Here is a 25,333-nt window from a genome sequence, read left to right on the forward strand (position 1 = left end):
ACCGTTTGAAGAGGTTCAAACCAGTGTGACTTAAGGAACTGTAACACCACGTTAAGGTCCCATGGCCCACTGGTGGCACAAAAGGAGGCTGGATGTGCAGCACTCCCTTCACGAAAGTTTAGACTTCTGGGAGAGAAGCCAATTCTTTTTGAAAAAATACAGATAGGGCCGAAATCTGCACCTTAATGGAGCCTAATTTTAGGCCCAAATCCAGTCCCGTCTGTAGGAAGTGGAGAAAACGGCCCAGATGGAAATCTTCCGTAGGAGCATTCTTGGTTTCACACCAGATACGGTGATAATGTTTCGCAGTTACCTCCTTCCTAGCCTTTATCAGAGTAGGGATAACTTCCTCCGGAATACCTCTCTCTGCTAGGATTCGGTGTTCAACCGCCATGCCGTCAAACGCAACCGCGGTAAGTCTTGGAACATGCAAGGCCCCTGTTGTAACAGGTCTTTTCTGAGAGGAAGAGGCCACGGATCTTCTGTGAGCATTTCCTGAAGATCCGAATACCAGGCCCTTCGAGGCCAATCTGGAACCATGAGTATTGCTTGCACTCTGTTTCGTCTTATGATTCTCAACACTTTTGAGATGAGAGGAAGAGGAGGGTACACAGAGACCGACTGAAACACCCATGGTGTCACTAGGGCATCTACCGCTACTGCCTGAGGGTCCCTTGACCTGGCACAATACCTCCGAAGCTTTTTGTTGAGGCGTGACACCATCATATCTATTTGAGGAAGTCCCAAAAAACTTGCTATCTCTGCAAAGACCTCTTGATGAAATCCCCACTCTCCTGGATGGAGATCGTGTCTGCTGAGGAAGTCTGCTTCCCAGTTGTCCACTCCCGGTATGAAGACTGCTGACAGAACACTTACGTGATTTTCTGCCCAGCGCAGAATTCTTGTGGTTTCCGCCATTGCCGCTCTGCTCCTTGTCCCGCCTTGGCGGTTTACATGAGCCACTGCTGTGATGTTGTCTGATTAAATCAGAACCGGTAGGTCGCGAAGAAGATACTCCGCTTGTCGTAGGCCGTTGTATATGGCCCTCAATTCCAGTACGTTGATGTGTAGACAAGCCTCCTAGCTTGACCATATCCCCTGAAAATGTCTTCCTTTTGTGACTGCTCCCCATCCTCGGAGGCTCGCGTCTGTGGTCACCAGAACCCAGTCTTGAACGCCGAACCTGCGACCCTCTAGAAGGTGAGCACTCTGCAGCCACCACAGGAGAGACACCCTGGCCCTGGGGGACAGGCTTATCTTTTGATGAAGGTATAGATGGGACCCCGACCATTTGTCAAGAAGGTCCCACTGAAACGTCCTCGCATGGAACCTGCCGAAGGGAATGACCTCGTAGGCTGCCACCATCTTTCCCAGAACTCGAGTGCATTGACGCACCGACACTCTTTTTGGTTTTAGCAGGTCCCTGACCATGTTTTGGATGTCCTGGGCTTTTTCTATTGGTAGAAAAACCCTTTTCTGTTCCGTGTCCAGAATCATGCCTAGAAAGGATAGTCGAGTTGCTGGAAGCAACCGTGACTTTGGCAAATTGAGAATCCAACCGTGTTGATGTAACACTCTCTGGGAGAGGGACACGCTTTTCAGCAATTGATCCTTTGATCTCGCCTTTATCAGGAGATCGTCCAAGTATGGGATAATTGTGACACCCTGTTTGCGCAGGAGCACCATCATTTCTGCCATTACCTTGGTGAAAATCCTCGGGGCCGTGGAAAGCCCAAACGGCAACGTCTGAAACGGGTAATGACAGTCCTGTACCACGAAACGTAGGTATTCTTGATGAAGAGGAAATATGGGGACATGAAGGTAGGCATCCTTCACGTCCAGCGACACCATAAAATCCTGACAATGTAAAATTCCTTTGTCGTATAAACAACCCTTTATGAGGTCTAAGAACACTGTACGCTGTTTACTTAAGAAGTACCGTAAGGGTACGCTGGTTGCGTAACGATCGCTCAGCCGAAGGCGAGACGCTCAAGCGTCACGTTCGCTCATGGCCCAGTGATCTCAGGACAACACGTTATTGGTGATGACTAGAGTAATGATTCGCTATGGCGTAGCGGACGCTCGAGACCACGAGGAGATCACCAGCGGCGCAGACGCTCACAACGCTATACCTTTATGACTAAACCTTTTATCAATGAAATACACAGAATACCTTAATGTGAATACAGGGTGTAAGTGCAACCTTGTGTAACCTGTCTAACTACAAAGCTGCTTGAGCGTCACCGACGCTCAAGTGAACACAACACTATGAGAAAATACACAGATACCTGTTTAGGGTCCAAAGCCTATTATCTGTATTATAACTATTATACTTGCAAAAAGAATCACAGTACAAATGATACACTACAATATAACAGAGACTTCCTAACCAAATAACTATACAAGAAATACACTACAATACTATGCTGATCTAATACTATACAATACTAGTCAATGGGAGATACGAGAGAAAGAGAAGAGAGAGAGAGAGAGAGAGAGACGGAGAGAGAGAGATTGGCTCACAGTAAGACAATATGATTACGGAGAGAAACTTACGCACAAAGGGTATGATCGCATGCGCCTCGATATCCAGCTCCCGATTATCAGCAGAAAACCGTTGATGAGAGTGAAGTTGGATATGGTCGGCCTGCCTATTTATGCCCCACACACAATGCAATCTCATAGTCCCTACAATCCCATTGTCCATTGGACGAAGGAATTCGGCCCTGCATCATAACAAAAGGTCATAGGTTGATTCATACAGGTGGGCTGTGACGATTTCCAACAGCTCAGGTGGGTGGGAAACTGGGTTTCCCGCCGCATACCTGAGTATGAGTAAATAATAGAAATGGACATAAACTTCTTATGTCCATAACTATCCGCACGAGCGATTTATACGCTCCAAACCAACACCGGAATATTGCTAATTAAATACTCTTCCGATGGGTACCAAACACTGCTGTATGACTCTTGTCAGACCCTTCGTACAATACAAAGAGGAATTCCTCCATTCCGGGACTTTCTATATTAACCAAACTTTCAGAAACTATCAAAGGGATCATGATCTATAAACTACATTAATTGTGAAAATATGTAACGAATGAGTCGCACGCTACGATTACATAAACTCTACCGTAAATACGCATACCGTGCGCCCGCGGGTGCACGCTATTGCAGGTATGCGCCTTCACGGGAGAGCGTACGCATGCGCAGCGCAGACCAGTGTGCGGTGCAAATATGGCAACGTGCATAGAAACATTTTTCTGACTTTGACAGTCCACCCTTTGGCAGTCAATAATAACTGCCACTTTCTAAAACATTCCAAAAAGGAGAAAAAATGTAAGTCAGGGGTTAATTGATTTCCATGGTGGGGTAAGGAAGAAGAGAGGAGTAGGTGTGAAGAGGGTATGACCTAGTGAGAAAGCAGAAGCATGTGTGTATGAGTCCATGTTTGGAGGGTCATGTATCATCGTGCCGTACGTGTGGTAAATCAAGCTTCGAGGTATTGCGAAGTATACATTTGAATTCCTTCTTATCCCGTACTAAGGGTCTGTGGATGGGCTGTCAAACTCTACCGAGCTCATTTTGGCTTTCAGTTGTAACAAAATGGGGATGCACATTTTAGTTGATGATACATGAATGGGGGAGGTATGTGGTTGCTGATATCTGTGCCTGTATTCCCTATCGACTATGTGTGTCATTACCTGAGGGTTGTAGAGATGAAGATAAAGAACACTTATGGAAAATGCAATGATATTCTATGTCAGGGAAATGTACATCTGTTGTTGAAGTTTTGTTCGGTATCTGTTGAGAGTCGTCTTCTTTGCGCTGTATTGCTCCTTGGGCATGAGCAAATAGCTTTGTCAGTGCCATCAGATTTACAAAAATGTTGGGCTAGCGTGAGTTTAAAAATACTAGGGAAACTGGGGATCCATGGCAAAGTTCATCAAGTGTCCATATCATAGGTTGTCAAAACTTCATCTTTGGTGCTTGTCTGTTGTCTGTATAGCGTCTCGTCAACTTCCTCGTCCAAGGGGGTCTTTGTATCTTGGAGAAAAGCAGAAAAACAGGTGAAAGAAACGGACCGTATAATCGCATTTTCATCACATTCTGGTTTCTATCATTGGGTCATAAATCAAATCCAGGTTAATTACGGTTTCCTCACTCCTCAAGCTCATCACTTTTGTACTTTGTTTGCACCTCATTAAAGCCTGCCCGCATCTAAATATCAATCCAATCGATATAACGACACCCAAGATACATAGTAGAAACTTTCCAACATCCATTATGACTCCTTGAGCCCAGTCTCCTAAACCGGAGAACCAATTTCGCGGGTTCAACCATGACACCCAACCAGTCAGCTCATTACCTACAGCAGCAAGGGTGAGATTGTGTTTTCGACGAAATTCCCACTTCAATTGGAGAATATCGTCCATCTTTTGGTCTATGACCTCTACCGGATCCTCGGTGCTATTCGTGATATACGTGCAACACTTTATGCCGTACTGTGTTGCCAATGTAACACAATATCCGCCTGTTACTGCTGTAAGATAATTAAGAACCATCCTATGCTGAACTAGTTCTGTTTTATAAGCTTGAAGTTCTCTTCCAGTGTATCTAAACGTGTCATCATACATTTCAGTGATATTATCTAACAAATTGGCGAGTGCGGAAATGTATCTATAATTCATCACTCCTCGAGCGGTGCGAGTGAAATCTAATGCTACCAGAACCTGAATCCCGGTGGATTCATGGATAAGATCAGAGGCCGGATGCTCTAACCTTTCTGACAGTTGTCTTTTAACTCGGTGTTCGTAATGAGTGTGAGTATAAGGAGCTTGGGCACCACGGTGTATGTCCTTCATTTTGTCATGTGTAACAGTCATCACTTCAGGCAATACTTTTCCAATATAACACAATCCTTCAGAGTTTGGGGCAAGCCACTTGTACGCCTTTCTCCCGCATATGAAATATGCGTCATCGGGGAGAACATAAGGGACGGAGAAGGACATTACCATGTTACAAACCTTCCAGGTGAAATCTCCTGACCCTAATTCTTCCATCTGTTTAAGGCACGTATCAGTTTGTACGATATGTGCACAGTATCCTGGTGATACCTCTCCAACTCTAGTAATCCTATTTCCTAAGGTATATCGATACCGGAAAGATTTTCCTCTACTGGCTATGTGGCGTACAAGCTCTGTATCTGTAGGCATTCTATCTGCTCTGTGTGAAAAGGTCATGGTAAGGTTGCTCCATGACACTTCCCAATTTCCCGGCTTACGGGGATTGGAGATATTAAAACATAAGAGGGACCTATCCACATGGTATTGGTGGAGCTTCAAACTAGGAGGGCTGGAGATATTAAACCTCCGGTCCACCGGTCTCCCACCACTTAGCTCAAGTACCTCCCCTAACGTTAAAGGAAATGGTACTAGCCCTGATTTGCTATGACCCTGAGGTACTTGAGAGCATACCCAACAATCTGTTTGGTTTAACACGTTACCCACTAAGGAGTGACAGTCACTCAATGGATGCCGGTCCATATGGATATTAAAACTGGATTGGCATTTCTTTATGCATCCATCTTCAACCAAATTGTCACAAAGCCTACAGATACAGTTTTCTTCAGCTAACAATCCATCACAATTTCTTCTATCGGATCGTTTTCTGATACTCGCCTTTGCTTGTTGGTTTGGTTGATCTTGGAAAACTACGCCTCCATCATCATAATCGGAACCCATTCCAGAACCTCTCTCGACCTCCATGGTACTCTCGCCGGAACAGACTGCTCTGGTCAACATCATAGTTAACATCAAAATCCGGATCACAGTCTCTTGGGGCAAGTCCATCTTTGAGGAGGAAATGGAGAAGAATGAGAAGGGGGAAAAAGAAATTTTAAGGGAGAGGGGATGGGAAGTGGAGGAAAACAATAAAAGGGAGTGGGGAGTCGACAGCTGCTTTCGGTCTTCAAGGCTCAGGTGCCGCCTCAGTCCTCCTGGAACAGACACTCCAGTGATACAACCTCTACCGTCTGTTCCTTATCACGGGACTTCTCTGGGTCAGCAACCTTTTTGCAGTGGGATGAATGGACCCAAGTCTCTCTCTCAGCAACCTTCAATGCTGTGGTGCTAGTCAATAAGACCTGGTATGGTCCTTCCCATCTATCAATAAGACAACCTGAGCGTAGAAAATTTCGTATCATTACATAATCCCCAGGTTCAATGTCATGACAATTACTATCTGGTAAATCAGGAATCACCAATTTCAGATTATCATTTTGATTCCTCAACTGTTTACTCATGTTAATCAAGTATTTTACAGTTACTTCATTGTTACATTTCAAATCATCCTGAGGGTTAATCATGACATGCGGTTGTCGACCAAACAAGATTTCAAAGGGAGACAGATTAAGAGGGGACCTGGGAGTGGTTCTGATGCTATACAAAACAATGGGTAAAGCTTCTGGCCACGTCAATCCTGTCTCTGCCATTACTTTACTCAATTTATTTTTAATAGTGCTGTTCACTCTTTCGACCTTCGCACTCGCCTGTGGACGGTACGGAGTGTGCAGCTTGCTATCAATACCCATTACTTTACACATTCCTTGAAAGACATCACCGGTAAAATGGGTACCCCTATCACTTTCAATGATTCTAGGGATACCATATCTACATACAAATTCCTGTACAATTTTCTTAGCTGTAAACATAGCGGTATTTGTAGCTGCTGGAAATGCTTCGACCCAATTCGAGAAAACATCTATACAAACAAGTACATATTTCAAATTTCGACATGGGGGTAATTGAATGAAGTCAATTTGTATTACCTGGAAAGGGCCGCCGGCAGGTGGGATATGGGATGGTTCTGTAGGTATTGCCTTTCCAATATTCTTTCTCAGACAGGTAAGGCATGACATTGCTCTTTTACTCGCATGAGAGGAGAATCCTGGGGCGCACCAGTATGCTCTTACCAATTTGCACATTCCCTCCTTGCCTAGATGAGTCAACCCATGAGCTGCCTCAGCCAGACATGGAAGATATGCTCTGGGGGCCACTGGTTTACCATGTCCATCCGTCCAGAGCCCTGAGGACTCCTGGCCATATCCCTTTGCCTTCCAGACTGCTCTTTCCTGTGTGGAACACAAATTCTGCATCTCACACAACTTCTGTGTGTTGATGGTATTAAATACCATCAGTTGTGTGGTGTCTGTCTGTATGGGGGTAGCAGCTGCAAGCTTTGCGGCTTCGTCTGCTCGGCTGTTACCAAGTGACACTGGGTCTTGACTATATGTATGTGCTTTACATTTGATAACAGCCACTCTGTCGGGTTCCTGTATCGCTGTTAGAAGCCTTTTTATGTGAGCTGCATGCGCTATCGGTGTACCAGCTGCCGTCATGAAATTTCTGAGGCGCCATAGGGCTCCGAAATCATGTACTACCCCGAAGGCGTATCTAGAATCGGTGTAGATATTGGCTGACTTGCCCTTAGCCAATTCACATGCTCTGGTTAGGGCGACCAGTTCAGCAACCTGGGCTGAGTGAGGTGGGCCTAGCGGTTCCGCTTCTATGGTGTCTTGGTCATCTACGACTGCGTATCCAGTACACAAGTCTCCCGAGTCTGACTGTCTATGACAACTACCGTCAGTGTAGAACGTGAGTTCTGCATCTTCCAGTGGATTGTCACTGATGTCAGGCCTTGCGGTAAAATTTTGGGTCAAATATTCCATACAATCATGTGTATCTTCCTTTGCATTAAATCCTCCTTCCCCATCACTCTCACCTTCCACCCTTTGTGTCTGACCAGGCACACCTGGGAGAAATGTTGCAGGATTTAATGCGCTGCATCTCCTTATGGTGATGTTTACTGGGGCCATTAATGCCAATTCCCATCTTGTGAACCTTGCTGATGAGACGTGTCTGGTTTGGGCAGAATTCAATAAGGCAGATACCGCATGTGGTGTATGGATTGTGAGGTTGTGGCCTAGCACGACATCTTCGCTTTTTGTCACTAGCAATGCTATCGCCGCAACGCTTCGCAAGCATGTGGGGAGGGATCGCGCTACCGTATCTAGCTGAGCGCTGTAGTATGCAACTGGCCTGCTGGCATCACCGTGTTTTTGGGTTAGTACACCTGCTGCGCACCCAGCACTTTCTGTTCCGTATAGTTCAAAGGGTTTCCCATAGTCTGGCATACCTAGTGCTGGTGCCTGCGTTAGGCATTGCTTAAGTCTCTCAAAGGCTGTTTCGGATTCGTCTGTATGCGAAATCCGATCAGGTTTGTTTGAAGAGACCATTTCCTGCAAAGGTAGCGCCAATATGGAAAACCCTGGGATCCAATTACGGCAATACCCACACATTCCTAAAAACGTCCTGATCTGTTGCTGGGTTTGTGGCAGTGTCATGTCTCTAATGGCTTGGATTCTATCAGCGGTCAGGTGTCTCAGTCCTTGTGTTAGACAGTGTCCCAAATATTTTACCTTAGTTTCGCATAATTGTAACTTGTCTTTGGAAACCTTGTGACCTGTGTCTGAAAGATGAAACAGGAGTTGTTTCGTATCCTTCAGAGAGGCTTCCAGTGAATCTGAACACAGCAGTAAATCGTCCACGTACTGTATCAATACTGATCCACTCTCTGGTTGGAAAGACTGTAAACAATCATGCAAAGCCTGAGAAAATATACTTGGGCTATCTATGAAACCTTGGGGTAACCGAGTCCATGTGTATTGGACTCCTCTGTATGTAAAAGCAAACAAATATTGGCTGTCAGGGTGCAGAGGTACCGAAAAGAAAGCGGAGCAGAGGTCAATAACAGTGAAAAATTTGGCAGTGGGAGGAATTTGCATTAGGATGACAGCTGGATTAGGCACTACGGGGAACTGACTCTCAACTATTTTGTTAATCCCCCTTAGATCCTGCACTAGTCTGTAACCCCTCCCCCCACTCTTTTTAACAGGGAAGATGGGACTATTGGCTGTGCTGGACGTTCTTACCAGAATGCCCTGTTGTAGCAAGCGCTCTATTACTGGGAAAACTCCTAACTCCACCTCTGGCTTCAGAGGATACTGTGGGATTTTTGGAGCTATCCTACCATCTTTTACTTGTACAACTACTGGAGCTACATTTGCCATTAATCCAGTGTCCTGTCCATCTTTTGTCCAAAGTGACTCTGGTATCTGAGATGTCATCTCTTCTACTTGGGATGGATTCCTTTTTGTCATAATGGAATGTGACATTAATTTTGATGGGGAGTCTAACATGTCTCATACTTCCTGAGCGTGATTCTCAGGAATGTCCAAGAATACACCTTCAGGCGTACAATAAATGACGCAACCCATTTTACATAGTAAGTCTCTACCCAGGAGATTAGTTGGTGCAGATGCAGCCAGCAAAAAGGAATGCTTGGTATGCAAAGGCCCTATTGTAATCTCGGCTGGTTTGCTAACAGGGTAGTGCTGGACTACTCCTGTTACTCCCATGGCTGGAATTGTCCTACCAGTGGTTCTCATGCCCACTGTCGAATTTATCACTGACTTGGCCGCCCCTGTGTCTACAAGAAAGTTTAAAGTTTTACCAGCTACATTGATTGCAATCTCTGGTTCGCTTCCAAGACTGGCAATCAACTTAACTGGCTGCAGATTACAGGTATGGCCACACCCCTATTGGGTATGGTGACCTGCCTGTACCCCGCTGGCAGCGACTACTTGTGAGGGAGTTAGCTGGGAACTACCAGAGGCATGCCAGTCTCTGTTCGGGGGATATCTTTTTGTTTCCCCTGTATGTGGCTCATACCTCCGCCTCTGTGGACCCTGCTCCCAATGTCGTGTGTCGTGTCGTTGTCTAGGGGGTTGAAAAGATCTTTGTACACTCTTTGTTCTACAGTCTCGTGCATAGTGTCCCGGTCTGTTACAGGAATAACAAGTTATTACAGTTGACTTACTTACAGGATTCGATGGTACATACGCAGGCTGCTTTGTGGTCAGCGCCTGTATACTTACTGACATCAACTTATCACTTTGCGACTCTCTGTGCCTGGTGATGTTTCTGTCGTGATCAATAGCAGCCTCTCTCAAAGTGGACACCGACAGACCTCGCCAACATGGTTGCGTGGTCTGTACCCTAGCTTTTAATGTTTCCTTTAAACCATCCATCAGTACAGATACTGCTACTTCTTGATGGTTTGGGTTGGTCCTAATGTCTTCTATACCAGTGTATTTTGCCATTTCTAATAGTGCCCGGTGAAAATATTCTGTTGCCGTTTCGGACTCCTTTTGCTTAATGGAAAATATTTTATTCCATTTAGCAACGGCTGGGAAATACTCTTTTAGCTGCAAATTTATCCTTTTTACATTATCCTTGTCGTACACATCTGTAAGCGGTACATCTTTATCTAGTCCACAATCAGTCAAGAATTGAACTGAGTCGACATTGGAAGGTAAGCAAGCTCTTAGCACTATCTGCCAATCCTTATTATTGGGCTCTAAAGTGTTTCCTAGATCCCTGATGTATTTTTGGCTTGCCACTAAATCTTTTCTGGGGTCTGGGAATTCAGACACTATAGTCCTCAATTCCATTCTAGTAAACGGGCAATACATGGCAATGTTCCTAACGGGTGTGGCTCCTGATGCATCTGTTTTCCCATTGGGAACTACTATCACCTTAACTGGATTAACTCTAACAACTTCATTCTGTGTAGATTCTACAGCTTGTGGTGAAATTGTTTCAGTGTAATGCATGGTGCCATACTTACCCGTTGACACGACCTCACCTATCCCTCCGCTAGGGGCCTTCACTAATCTCGTGAGAGGTGCAGTTCCTACTGTGGTTTCTGATATGGTGGCCGCTAGAGAGAGCGCTGAAATTGTTGTCGAATCGTCTTCTTGATCACACTCCTGAGGAAAGTTCAAAACAGGGTACAACTTGCACGGGTTAATAATTGCCTGGGTTACTTGGTTAACATCATTGACATTTACAGGGTTACTAAGAGTTTGTGTTTTACAACCCAGTGCGTTTCTCTCCGCAATCAACTTCTCTCCTGCAATGTATGGTGGAGGAGGGGCTGTGGCTATCAGCTTCCTGACTGCCCCAGATCCCGCCGCCAGAGCCAAACCTCTCTGTATCTCACCTTCCTGCTGCCACAACTGTAAATAATCATGATGCTGAATTCGTCTCTTTGTTGATTTTATGAGACATATCCTCCTCCTTAAATTTTGTAACACTTCTGGACTGAAGCTACCTATTCTTGGGAATTTCTCCCTGTCTTGTACAGTCATTCTCTCCCATTCATCACATAAAGATTCTGTGTGACTTCCGTATTTTTCACACATGATGTACCTTGCCGACCCAACTGGTCGGTTCTCTGAATCAACCCGAACCGAGGTTGATCGCCCCCTACCTGAACAATTGGCCCCCATAATCTGCAGGTGTTGCTTACTACTCCTGTGATCTTTATATCACGGTCTTCAGCGAACCCTTACAGCAAACCAAATTATTCACAATAGGCCGGCGGTGGCGGTTTACCGAGTACCCCACTCACTCGCCCACCTCGACCAATACGACCTGATCACACCGATATGGTGCTGGCGTACTCGATACAGGGCCCCTATGGAACCTTCTGTTTACTGGAACATATGAGGGTTACCCGCAGGACACTTACTCTTTCCAGTAAAGGTGGGGTTGTTAGATAGTTCCTGAGTGACCAGCGAACTTCCCTTCCAAAAATAAAAAATTACACAAATCACGTCAGAATGTACAAATAGCGTTTGTGACCACTTTACTCTAATGGTATTAGGTCAGATTACTAACTACTGCACACAATTACGTGCGGTACAATCGTTCAGTACATAAGCACTACTTGTTATTGTACTGAAAGATCAATGGAATCGAAAATTTCGGCTGCGAATTCCTTCAGCATGAGCTTGTATGGCCTATATGGGTTCTGCACCAACACCCCTGGCGTTGTGCCTCTTGTACCTTTATAGCGGACCTCTTTGTCTATTTTACCTGTTACCTTATGACCTCCTGGTCTGTTACCTTATGACCTCCTGGTCTGTTACCTTATGGTCCGCTATACTCTAATGCTCAAATATTATTTAACCAGGGATGCCTCCCTAGCCACCGTATATGTCACTTACACGTATGTTCCTTGACGAGTACCCGACTTTCCTTCTGGTTCAACCTCTAAGTTATATAAACTAATGTGATAAAAACACACTCACTCAACACATGTACACTTTGTTTCTATATCTATTTCTGCGCAGAAATTGTCTTCAGCCCAGCTGTGTTACCAATTAGGAGCAGGATCTGTTAAACTAAATTTCAGATTTTTCCAAAAATAGATTTGCGTTATTTACCGCGTCGCGTTATCTACCGCTGTGCGTTATTTATCGCTTTGCGCTAAAATCCAACTTTTCGTGACTTGAGCTACGTGGGCGTAACCGGACGCTACGTTGCGTAATGTACGCTGCGTGCGTCTGCCTCTGGATTGCGTACGCTAGTCTTTGTTAGAGACACGTGTACGCAAAACAAAGATCCACCGTAACACAATTTCTACCTTTATCAATGTAGATGATCCCTGATCATCTACCGCACACCACACTGACTGCCTTATCTCCCAGACAAGCCGTGTGTTGGTCTATATTTTAACTATTACCTCTACTATGAAATAACAGCAAATCTCTTTTAGCACTTTCTATCAACTATAAAAATTGGCAAACAGGAATAGTGATATACGAAATTTGAAAAAGAAATGCAGATATATATGTATGCGTGCGTGTATACGCAAGACAGAAGAGAAATACAGTTTTAAAAGACACAAGCGTTTTGTTCTTACTTCCGGTTCCCGGATTCCTTCAGCACTCTTTATCTAAGCGAAGCAGACGCTTATCCCGTCAGCACTGCGAGACAACCTCCCACCCTTTGCTGGGGGATAATGTCTGCTGATCTACCTAGTGCAGATATGAGAAGGACAGGACGAGTCCCCAATTGACAATGTAAAATTCCTTTGTCGTATAAACAACCCTTTATGAGGTCTAAGAACACTGTACGCTGTTTACTTAAGAAGTACCGTAAGGGTACGCTGGTTGCGTAACGATCGCTCAGCCGAAGGCGAGACGCTCAAGCGTCACGTTCGCTCATGGCCCAGTGATCTCAGGACAACACGTTATTGGTGATGACTAGAGTAATGATTCGCTATGGCGTAGCGGACGCTCGAGACCACGAGGAGATCACCAGCGGCGCAGACGCTCACAACGCTATACCTTTATGACTAAACCTTTTATCAATGAAATACACAGAATACCTTAATGTGAATACAGGGTGTAAGTGCAACCTTGTGTAACCTGTCTAACTACAAAGCTGCTTGAGCGTCACCGACGCTCAAGTGAACACAACACTATGAGAAAATACACAGATACCTGTTTAGGGTCCAAAGCCTATTATCTGTATTATAACTATTATACTTGCAAAAAGAATCACAGTACAAATGATACACTACAATATAACAGAGACTTCCTAACCAAATAACTATACAAGAAATACACTACAATACTATGCTGATCTAATACTATACAATACTAGTCAATGGGAGATACGAGAGAAAGAGAAGAGAGAGAGAGAGAGAGAGAGACGGAGAGAGAGAGATTGGCTCACAGTAAGACAATATGATTACGGAGAGAAACTTACGCACAAAGGGTATGATCGCATGCGCCTCGATATCCAGCTCCCGATTATCAGCAGAAAACCGTTGATGAGAGTGAAGTTGGATATGGTCGGCCTGCCTATTTATGCCCCACACACAATGCAATCTCATAGTCCCTACAATCCCATTGTCCATTGGACGAAGGAATTCGGCCCTGCATCATAACAAAAGGTCATAGGTTGATTCATACAGGTGGGCTGTGACGATTTCCAACAGCTCAGGTGGGTGGGAAACTGGGTTTCCCGCCGCATACCTGAGTATGAGTAAATAATAGAAATGGACATAAACTTCTTATGTCCATAACTATCCGCACGAGCGATTTATACGCTCCAAACCAACACCGGAATATTGCTAATTAAATACTCTTCCGATGGGTACCAAACACTGCTGTATGACTCTTGTCAGACCCTTCGTACAATACAAAGAGGAATTCCTCCATTCCGGGACTTTCTATATTAACCAAACTTTCAGAAACTATCAAAGGGATCATGATCTATAAACTACATTAATTGTGAAAATATGTAACGAATGAGTCGCACGCTACGATTACATAAACTCTACCGTAAATACGCATACCGTGCGCCCGCGGGTGCACGCTATTGCGGGTATGCGCCTTCACGGGAGAGCGTACGCATGCGCAGCGCAGACCAGTGTGCGGTGCAAATATGGCAACGTGCATAGAAACATTTTTCTGACTTTGACAATCCTCTGCTTCCAGACTGGATATCAACGTCCGGAGTGATTCCATCTTGAATTTGAACTTTTTCAAGTATAGGTTTAGTGACTTTAGATTCAAAATTGGTCTGACCTAACCATCCGGCTTCGGGACCACAAACATTGTTGAATAGTACCCTTTTCCCTGTTGGCCTAGGGGAACCTTGACAATCACTTGCTGTTGATACAGCTTTTGAATTGCATCTAATACCACTCCCCTGGCAAGGCCGACTTGAGAAATCGGCGAGGGGGCACCTCTTCGAACTCCAGTTTGTAACCTTGGGATACAATTTCCAATGCCCAAGGATCCACGCCCGATGGGACCCAGACCTGGCTGAAGAGTCGAAGACGTGCCCCCACCGGTGCGGACTCCCTCTGTGGAGCCCCAGCGTCATGCGGTGGATTTAGCAGAGGCCGTGAAGGACTTCTGTTCCTGGGAACTCGCTGATGCAGGTGTTCTCTTACCTCTACCTTTACCTCTGGCGAGGAAAGAGGAACCCCGACCTCTTCTGGACTTATGCGACCGAAAGGACTGCATCTGATATTGTGGGGTTTTCTTGTGCTGTGGGGGAACAAAAGGCAAAAATGTAGATTTACCCGCGGTAGCTGTGGAAACCAGGTCCGCTAGACCATCCCCAAACAAAACTTCACCCTTGTAAGGTAAAACCTCCATATGCTTTTTTGAGTCGGCATCACCCGACCATTGGCGGGTCCATAGAGCTCGCCTTGCCGAAACTGCCATGGCGTTGGCTCTGGAACCAAGCAGCCTCACGTCTCTTTAAGCGTCTCTCATATACAAGACTGCGTCCTTAATATGGCCTAAAGTCAGGACAACAGTATCCTTGTCCAGGGTATCCAGTCAGCCAACAAGATATCTGTCCATGCTGCAACAGCGCTACAGACCCATGCCGATGCTATTGCCGGCCTGAGTAAAGCCCCTGTATGTGCATAAATAGATTTTAAGGTAGTCTCCTGTCTACGATCCGCAGGATCCTTAAGGGCCACGGTGTCTGGAGACGGTAGCGCAACTTTCTTGGACAGACGCTTTAATGCCCTGGGCGAGGATTTCCAATGTACCCTGTCCTTTGCAGGGAAAGGATACGCCATAAGGATCCTCTTGGGAATCTGCAGTTTTTTGTCTGGAGTTTCCCAAGCTTTTTCAAAGAATTTGTTCAGTTCATGAGATGGAGGAAACGTTACCTCAGGTTTCTTCCCCTTAAACATGTGTACCCTTGTGTCAGGAACAGAGGGGTCATCTGTAATATGCAAAACATCTTTTATTGCCACAATCATATAATGAATACTCTTGGTCACCTTAGGGTTCAACCTTGCCTCATCATAGTCGACACTGGAGTCAGAATCCGTGTCGGTATCAGTGTCTACTATTTGTGATAAGGGACGTTTTTTAAGACCCTGACGGGCCCTGTGACTCAGCCAAATCCGCAGATTGACTCCCTGCTCTTTCCTTGGACTCAGCTTTGTCCATTCTCTTATGTAATAAGGTCACATTAGCATTTAAAATATTCCACATATCATACCAATCATGTGTCGGCATTGCCGACGGAGACGCCATAATCATCTGCTCCACCTCCTCCTTGGATGAGCCTTCCGCCTCAGACATGTCGACACACGCGTACCGACACTCTCACACACACACAGGGATCTATCTATAAAAGGACAGGTCCCCCACAAGGCCCTTTGGAGAGACAGAGAGAGAGTATGCCAGCACACACCCAGCGCCAACTGACACTGGAAACAATTCCCAGATATAGCGCTTTCATATTATGTCAATCGTGTAATACACTCACTGCAGTGACGTGCGGTGAGGTCACTGGTTGGGGAGGCACTGACAGCTAACCAGCCCCCCCCCCCCCCCCCCCCCCCCCCCCGGAAAAAAAAAAGTGTGGTCCCCCAGCACATCAGGAAAACCAGCACTAGGCAGAACCAGCCAGGGGGAGTGATGCCATAGCAGGGGAGACACTCAGTGTGGGGTCCCCCTGCCATAACATTAATCTGCCCCCCAGCCAGTCAGCCTTGGGTTGGAATTCCTCGGAAAGTGGGAACCCCAAAAAATAAAAATGGGGTCCCTCCTCCCGAGCAATAACCAGCACTGGGCTGATAGCCCAGTGCTATGCCCCGCACCCCTGGTGGCGGTGGGTGCGGGGTTCATTGTGTGTTAATATTGTTCTTTACAGGTGGCCTACAGGTCCCAGCAAGCCTGCCCCAGCATGCTGGCACTTGGAGAACCACAAGTGCCAGCATGCCCGGACATAAAGGGCCTGCTGGCACCTGTAGTCCACCTGCAAAGAATAGTAATATTGTTCTTTACAGGTAGCCCACAGGTCCCAGCAAGCCTGCCCCAGCATGCTGGCACTTGGAGAACCACAAGTGCCAGCATGCCCGGACATAAAGGGCCCGCTGGCACCTGTAGTCCACCTGTAAAGAAAATATTAAAATAAAACTCCACACGTCTTGAAAAGAAGCTTTATTAATCTGGGTCTTCACCTGGGGGCGGCGGCCTTTAAGCTCTTTTGCGTGGCCGCCGCCTTCCCAGGGCTTCCGGCGTCTTCACCTGGGGGGCGCCACCCCCTCAGGGCTTCCAGCGTCTTCACCTGGTGGGCGGCGGCTGCTAAGGTCTTTTGCATAGCCGCCGCCCAGCCAGGACTTCCGGCCGTCTTCTTTCTTCAGGAGCTCTTCACTGCTCCTCCTCCGCCGTCGGACTGACTCTCCTCCGCCTCGCGCTGACTTATATAAGTCAGCCGGGGGGCGGGGCGATGACGCGGCGAGCCGTGATTGGCTCGCGCGGCCATCTTGAATTTCAAAAATGACGCTGAGGCGCCATTCTTGAAACTGGAACCGCTCCGCTGCCAAACTCTGCAGAATCAAGGTAATTTTCCGCCACCGCCGCAACCCGCCGCCTGCTCCACCGCCGCCCAAACCACCGCCGCATCCCGCCGCCCGGACCATCGCCGCATCCAGCCGCCCGCACCTCCTCCGCCAGCGTCGCCCACACAGTGATTGACAGCGGATCCAGTGACGGATCCGCTGGCCAATCACTGTGGCCTCACTGACAGGGACGTGCTTTCATAGGTTGAAAGCACGTCCCTGTAGGAAAGCGGCACCACTAATGGTGCCGCTTTCCCATATATTTTCAATGGGCTTTTACAGCCTATGGCTAGTCCCCGCCCGTGCCCGCCCCCCGCTCCCCATACTTTCCCCAGTGACAACGGGAGGCACCACGATCGGTGCCTCCCAAGCACATAAAGAGAGGAGTTACGTAAAGAATAATATTAAGAAGATACATATGACACAGAATATGTGTCATATGCATCTTCTTTGTATTATCTTAATAATTAATGACAGGGGAGGCACTGCCTCCCCTGCCTCCCCTGACTGCACGTCCCTGACTCACTGCGCCAAAATGTGCCCCCCCCCTCCTCTTTTTCCGCCCTGTATCACCGTTCTGCAGGGGAGAGTCCGGGGAGACAGCTTTCTTCAGCACACTGGGGAGAAAATGGCACTGGTTAGTGTTGTGCGACCAAGCTCCGCCCCTCTAGTGGCGGGCTTCGGTCCCGTTCAAATTTACAATTAATGGCGGGGGATAAACATATTCACTGACTCCGCAGCCTATATGTGTCTAATATGCCAAAAAAAAGAAGTATATATTGCTGCCCAGGGCGCCCCCCCTGCGCCCTGCACCCATCAGTGCCTGCCGTGTGTGTAACATGTGGGAGCAATGGCGCGCAGCGTTACCGCTGCCCACTTACCTCAGTGAAGATCAGAAGTCTTCTGCCGCCTGAGACGTCTTCTTTTTTTCTTATACTCACCCGGCTTCTACAGAGCCGGCCCTAACGAATATGATGCCCTAGGCAAGATTTTGGCTGGGGCCCCCTAGCACCACCGCTGGTTCCGCCTCTGACCTTGCACCTCTTTCCCAGTACCATCACCCCTCACCCATAGCAGTCCTTATTTTGGTGTTTGTACTAGAGATGAGCGGATTCGGTTTTACTCGGTTTTACTCGGTTCTCAAAACCGAATCTTATTGGCTATCCAAAACACGTGACACCCGTGAGCCAATAAGATTCGGTTTTGAGAACCGAGTAAAACCGAATCCGCTCATCTCTAGTTTGTACCCCCTATATTTTAAATAGGAACAGTTCGCACATTTGGCGCACAGCCCAAAAAGGGGTGTGTTTGCTGGCAAGGGGCACGGCCACACAATAACCCCAATTCCAATTACGCCACACAATACTGCAACTTTATTCACATTTGATCATAATTCATATAACATCCCACAGTAGTATCACTTTACCTTATAAATGTTACTCCTCACAGTAGAGCCCCTTATTCACATTACATCACACTGAATTGCTTCTTATTCACATTACACCACACCCTATTGCTCTTTATTCACATTAGACAACACAGTAGTGCCCTTTCTATATGCAATGCCACATAGTAGAGCACCTGAGCACCTTATAGACATAATGCCACACATTAGTATGCATTTATACACATAATTCCACACAGTAATGCCCCTTACACATATGAGACACCTTATTACTGTCCTTATAAACATAATGCGCCATATACATTATGACAACCTTTATTAATGCCCTTTTACACATAATGTCCCTTACACATATGCCGCACATTAATGCCCTTATACACAAAATGACACATAGTGCCCCTACACATTTGCTGTAAATTATTAGTGCCCCTATACACATAATGACACACATACAGTAGTACCCTCTTACACATATGCTGCACATTATTAATGCCCTTATACACATAATGACACAAATAGTGCCCCTTACACATATGTTGCACATTATTAATGCTTTTTTACATGACACACATAATGCTCCTTACACATATTCCGAACACTACTGCACAACCAACCCACTCACATGCACACAGCACTCACACTGCCACTAACACTGTGACCTCTGCCTCTGCTTTGATACAGATGTGTCCTCATAAATCTTGCCTCAATGCTAACGTCGGGTACACCTGTTTTACTTTTTTATTTTATTTTTATGAAAATGCATCTTATTTGCATTGCTATGTGAGAAGGATGCACAAGCAGCTTCTGCTGATTAAAATTATATGCAGCATGCCTATATACTGTGTGAGACTGTGGCTGTATCTGCATATGAAATGCTACACACAGAATATAGGCATGCCATATATCATTTTAATCAGCAGAAGCTGCTGATGCCCCTAGGCATATCAAATGCCCTAGGCAATTGCCTAGTTTGCCTATGCCTATGGCCGGCTCTGGGCTTCTATCTTCCGGCTCTGCGAGGAGTACGGCGGTGCGTTCCGATCCATCTGGAGCTAATGGTGTCCAGTAGCCTAAGAAGCAGAGCCTATCATTTAAGTAGGTCTGCTTCTCTCTGCCCAGTCCCACGATGCAGGGAGCCTGTTGCCAGCAGTGCTCCCTGAAAATAAAAAACCTAACAAAATTCTTTTATCAGAGAAACTCAGTAGAGCTCCCCTGTAGAGCACCCATTCTCCTCTGGGCACAGAATCTAACTGAGGTCTGGAGGAGGGGCATAGAGGGAGGAGCCAGTGCACACCCATACTAAAAGTTCTTTAGCGTGCCCATATCTCCTGCGGAGCCCGTCTATACCCCATGGTCCTTACAGAGTCCCCAGCATCCTCTAGGACGTAAGAGAGAAAAAATGTAAAACTTTTTGATTAAAGCCACTGGATAAAAAGGTTTTAATATTGAAAATCCCAATGATTCCATTAGATTTGCAGTTTGCCGTCCAGTTTCTGATATGAGTCTGCTTTGGCATGACAATAAATAAAGCACAGGGAGAGATACTTAATGTGGCTGGAGATGACCTACAGGTAAGTGGAGACTGTTTTTCTCATGGACAACTTTACATGGACCTTTCGCGTGTCACATTAAAACAAAATCTTTTCGTGCTCACTTCTGATGTCACCGTGCTGCCTAAAACTTACCACATCAGCATCATATCGGCTTATTGTCCATCCATCACTGCTAATTGCTGTGTTATCAGGGCCCTAGGTTGGTGAACTTGTGATGTCACTGTATAGAATGAGGGCTACAACATATATTACACATAAATGGGATGCTGAAAGACTTGTCCCCTAATAGTTGTGTTTTTTTGGGGGGTGCCAAAGGGTTTGTTCCCTCTGGGCTCCACGGTCTAGAACTGAGCATTATTCTGGATTGTTCCAGCTGTGTTTCTCTTGGGTTCCACTTGGTCCAGAAGTGACCTCCAGGTTGTTCTCCCCATATTCCTTGGAGTTTACTCTTGTTGTCCAGATATCAGTGTCTTTCCTCTGCTCCACTGATGATAGATGATAGACCAGTGGGACAATGTTTAAGGAAATGTAGTTCATGAAGAGCGGTCACCTAGGACCTTGTGTCTATCAGTGCTATAACCCCTTCCATTCCAAAAATTACCTGTACCCATATATGAACCTATCTAGTAATAGAATTTCAGAGAAAATGGTCGCATGCGTTTGGAAAGACATGTTTAGCTGCTGAGCCGCATCAAGGCTTCTCCGATATCAGCAGTCCTAACACTACATAATGGCAGTGCCCTCATAGGGCCATGTGATTTGTCTACAGTAAGGCCTCATGATAAAGGCTATATCATGAGGCCTTACTGTATTCTATTACCAGATAGGTTCAGATATGGTTACAGGTAATTTTTAGTGTGCTGGGGGGTTACCAGGGGACTAAAAAGCACCCCCCACTCCCCTCTATCTGATGTTTGTTTGTGACCCCTCTACTTTTCTAGCACTTGATATATAATTATCTCCAGGAATGATTGAGCAGCTACCATTGTTTGTTCGCATGTGTGAGAAGGCATTGGATGGGAGCAGCATTTGGAAGGCATGCTGTTCCTTGTAGTGCGAATATGAGATCCTGGAGGTGGCTCCCAGGTAAGCTTGACCTCGGTCTGGATGCGTTTTAGTATGAGCCTTTATCATGAGGCCTTACTGTAGACAAATCCTATGGCCCTGTGTGGACACTGCCATTATATAGTGTTAGGACTGCTGATATCGGGGAAACCTTGACGTGGCTCAGCAGCTAAACATGTCTTTGCAAACGCATGTGACCAATATCACTGAAATTCTATTACCAGATAGGTTCATATATGGTTACAGGTAATTTTTAGTGTGCTGGGGGGATACCATGGGGGGGGGGGTACACCTCCCTCTCTGTCTGCTGTTTTTGACCCCACCCTTTTTCTAGCACCTGATATATAATTATCTCCAGGGATGATTGAGCAGCTACCATTGTTTGTTGCTTGGGTGTGACATACCCCAGCAAGATTTAAAGTCGTATCATTTTTTTTTTTAAATGCAGCGTGCAAGTTGCAGTTTCGTGTAGTTGGAGTTGGGACATTGCCAAATTGCCTAGTGATGGCGGTTTAGTATGGATAGCGCTATTTTTCCATCTGGTTCATGGAAGGTTAAATATGTCCTTTTTACACCTGATTCATGGGGGTATATTTACTAAGCTCCCGATTTTGACCGAGATGGTGTTTTTTCTTCAAAGTGTCATCTCGGCAATTTACTAAACTCAAATCACGGCAGTGATGATGGCATTCGTATTTTTTTTACGGCTATGTATTAAAAATACGAATGAATACACCATCGGTCAAACGCGGCAGTTTAGGTATAGAACTCGGTCATTTACTAAGCATTCGTATTTGAAATCTCTTCCGTAAAAATGCATGTGCGGCCGTGAAAAAATGCAAATCGTAAAAAAAAGCCTAAAAAAAAGTAGACCTGCTTTTGAGAAGCGTGTTTACATGTATTTCCAATTTTACATTACTCACACCTGATTTTTTGGACCTTTAAAAGGGACCCAAGCACATGTTTCACATCTCTCACTCTGAAATGGCTGCTACCGTGTGTAGTACTGATTTCTTGTTTGCTGGGGGATACCTGAGACTGCTCCATGAGGCTACAATAAAGCAAGGCCAGGAAACTGAACATGGTCAGCAGGTTGTACAGGTTCCGCGTAGGCTGGGCAGGCCAGGTTTTTTTAGGGGGTGTTTAAACTTGAACAAATTGGCCGATGACCAGGTTATACAGATGGTCCGGCTAAATAGACTAAACATTTCCGTCTGTATGACCTTGTCAAACTGAACCTACACCCTGACACAGCACGCTCTCGCTCTGTCTCAGGCCTGCACAAACTCCTGGCTGTGTTGCACTTTATGGCTACTGGCAGCTTCCAGCCTGTGACTGGCGATGTAATTAGTATCTCACAGGCCACCATTTCTAAATATTAAATTCAGGTGACTTAAAACATACATACACGTCTATGTCTAAGTGTTGCTTCTGTAATGTAATAGAACAGCGTATTGTGTTGATTCTGGCGCCCCGGGCGGCATTAGGGGGTGTGGCTTCATACAGGGGGCATGGTCATTTACGCCCCCTGTACAGACTGAAATGATGTGCGGTGCGCGATGACGTCATCGCGCACCGCACAGTAAAGGCCCTCTCCACGAAGGGAAACTAGGCGCGTACCCGTCTAGTTTCCCTTCCCAGCGGCAGCGGGGGGCACACAGCAGCAGCGGATCTTGCCCTGGTGCGGCGCCCTCCGGATGGCGCCCTGCGCCCTCCGGAAGGCGGCGCCCCGGGCAAAAGTCCTGCTTGCCCGTGGCAAGATCCGCTACTGCCCAGGAGTCGCAGTGGCATGCAGTCAGGGTAGCTTTCTCTGAGTTTGCTGGCATGGCCAATGTGCTGGGTGCCATAGATTGCACACACGTTGAGCTGAGGCCACCTGGGGGCAGGCGATATATTTCTACCAATAGACATCTGGGCCAATCCAGTAATGTGCAGGTGGTTTGTGCTGCAAATGAAACAATACACATATTCCAAGTGAAAAATGTATTACCTTTAACACAGGCATTTTTGGTGTAACAAATCAAAAAACATTATTTGGAGTAAACTATTTTCTGCAGGCCTCATTATTATTATTTTTTTGTGTGTGTGTGTGCTGCGTGCAGAGGCGTGCCCTGGTTCGTTGGGCCGGGTTCGGCTTGAGCGTCTAACTGGGGAGTTAACTTGGGTCTGGCTTGGTGTAGTTGTTCCCGAGCTAGAGCTTACTTGGTGTGATGACAACACATTAAAGCTTTGGCTGAGGTTATTTAGGCTTGCAGTCATTTGGATATTAGCGGCAGTGTTGTTTGCTATGATTCTGGACAGGTTTTTGTTAATCATTTGGTTGTATTGTATGAGTTGAATTAGGGTTTGTTGTTGCCGCTGTTGTTCATCCATGATGCGTTGCAGATTGGCTTGCATTTGGGTGTTGTCTGCCCTCATCTGCTCCATTGAATTGGCAATTCTGCCAACCTGAACTATCAGTCTGCCTGAGTTCCGACTGAGTCGCGGCAGATGATGGGGCAGACTGGCAAGGTATTGGCTGTGTGGCTCAACTGCTCCAAAACTCGGTGGCCATTTGTGGCTGGGGTGGTGTTGGGCTCAATTGGGGGCTGTGGGATGTTTGGGGTGGTTGGGGTATGTCCTGCGGCTGTTATGCACACCAGTGCCTGCAGGAATATACTAGTGTCAGAACTGTTATGCACTCCAGTGTCTGCAGGAATGTACTGGTGTTTGAACTGTTATGCAAAAACAAATGGACTCACAGACAAACTGGGGAATATGACATAACGTACACAGAAGGTGATAGGGTAACAAAATACACACACAGTGAACAGAGAAGCCCAGAGGCTAAGGAACTGGGTATCTCCCTTGTATTAGAACTGCTCAGATGTAAAAAGCAAGATGTTGTGTTTTAATACGTAGAGAACCCGAAATGCTGTTGCTAAGGGCAACAGCAAAACCCTAAAGGGTTACCAACGGGTGTGGCAGTAAACTCCTTGGTCAGAGATGGAATGATAGACACAAGGAGAGCCTCCACAATCCTGATTCTCACTTGCAGTGCACAGGTTTAAGCTTACTGCCACTAAACTGACCCCTGACACCTAGCACAGTGAGACAGGATTAGACAGGCAAGTGTTAGAATACAGCCGCAAACTTGCTAAGTTCACAGAGTAATAACAGAACCCCAGCAAGCTAAACGACTGACTCCAGTCTTACTGCTAGGTCTGGATTGGCAGAGTGTAATACCAAATCCCCAGGCCTATTTGCAGTAAGCAACAAACAAATACAAAGCTACACAGTACTGGCTAACTTTCATGAACTGACTAACCAACAGAGATTCAGCAGCATCTGCTTACCCTGAAAAGAGGCCTTATAAAGCAGGTGCTGTCCACGCCCCACTCAGACCTCACAGACTGTGAGCACAAAAACCAGCACCGGATCCCCTGCCGTGCACAGAGCCTATAACCACTGCACAGCAAAAGACCCGAACCGGAGTATCAGCTGCGCTCAGGTTACTCCACTAGCACTTGTCTCCCGGTTGCCATGACGACGTGGCAGCACAGGGCAGGAGACCCTAACAGTACCCCCCCCCCTGACGAGGGGTCAAAGAACCCCTACCACCGGGTTTATCGGGGAACTGCGAGAAGAAAGAGCGTATCAGTCTGGGGGCATGAAGATCACAACTGCGCACCCACGACCGCTCCTCCGGGCCATACCCCTTCCAGTGCACCAAAAATGACAGCCGACCCCGAACCACCTTGGAGTCAAGAATCCTTTCAACAACAAACTCCCTCTGGCCACGTATCAGAAGAGGGGAAGGTCTTCCACTGGAAGAAGGATTACTAATCGCCCGTTTTAAAAGGGAACAATGAAATGTTTTATTGATACCCAAAGAACGGGGCAGATCTAACTGAAATGCCACCGGATTGATAACCCTGGTGATCTTATAAGGGCCGATGAACCGGGGCCCTAACTTATGAGATGGCTGTCTCAACTTCAAATTCTTGGTAGACAACCAGACGAAGTCTCCTAA

This window comes from Pseudophryne corroboree, chromosome 1, assembly GCF_028390025.1.
Source record: "Pseudophryne corroboree isolate aPseCor3 chromosome 1, aPseCor3.hap2, whole genome shotgun sequence".
Taxonomy (NCBI): domain Eukaryota; kingdom Metazoa; phylum Chordata; class Amphibia; order Anura; family Myobatrachidae; genus Pseudophryne; species Pseudophryne corroboree.